The sequence below is a fragment of the Heloderma suspectum genome, chromosome 11, assembly GCF_057233095.1.
Source record: "Heloderma suspectum isolate Gila_16-S chromosome 11, 16-S_ref, whole genome shotgun sequence".
Classification (NCBI taxonomy): Eukaryota; Metazoa; Chordata; class Lepidosauria; order Squamata; family Helodermatidae; genus Heloderma; species Heloderma suspectum.
In genome coordinates, this window is record NC_139468.1 from 21,663,030 (window position 1) to 21,663,828 (window position 799).

At 42.9% G+C, this 799-nt stretch overlaps 1 long non-coding RNA gene across 6 annotated transcripts in view; it reads right to left on the minus strand.

The window, feature by feature from the left end:
* Nucleotides 1–799, minus strand: part of LOC146337119 (uncharacterized) — an 88,241-nt gene that overhangs the window by 85,292 nt on the left and 2,150 nt on the right. The gene's annotated exons all lie outside the window — the stretch shown is intronic.

Sequence of the window (799 nt, forward strand, 5' to 3'; positions counted from 1 at the left end):
TTAACCACCCAGAGAGTTTCGGCTATGGGGAGGTATAGAAATGCAAATAATAATAATAAAAAATCTGAAATAGTCTACCTACAGTACAAGAAGGCATGCTGCACATGCTCAGGACCAACATTTCCTTTATTACATATTCCATCCCATCAGGATTAGCCCTGCCACTGCAAAGGGAGTGCATCTGTTTCAAGCTAAACTCTTGTTACCAACTACGGTCCTGATTTAGGGAGGACAGTCTTCTGAAGGCTGTCCTCATTACCTCCATCAGCCAGTCCAGCAGGCTGTACAGCACATGAAAGTGGGAAGCAGCCTTGCTGATTTATTCCCCCCACCATTCCTGTGTGTGTTGTTTTTTTAGACTGTAAGCCTCTCACGTTTTATTGATTATATGTAAACTGCTCAGGGAGTCTTTTTGGCTGAGGATCAGGATGAGAATACTTTGATCAATCAAACAATAACTGAGCAGGTGAAAAGTTATTAAGCCACCACCTTCGCAACTATGGTAAGATGCACTCTTACTGCTTTTTAAGACTGGATCACTTTTTATTATGTGTTTTATTATTATATGCGGCCTTGGAAGGGCTCCTGTTCTGAAAGGCGGCCGAGAAGTATTTTTTTAATACTGCATTTAAACAGCAATTTGCATCTATACATATACATTAGCACGTGCATATTTTATGCATATCTGTGGCAGCCTTTCTCGTCTTTTTTTGTTGGCCACCCGTCTGTGAGCACCCTGCCAGCACGTGGCACCTGGGGGGAAGTAGACACCAAGGCCGCCATCTTGTCTCCCATCATT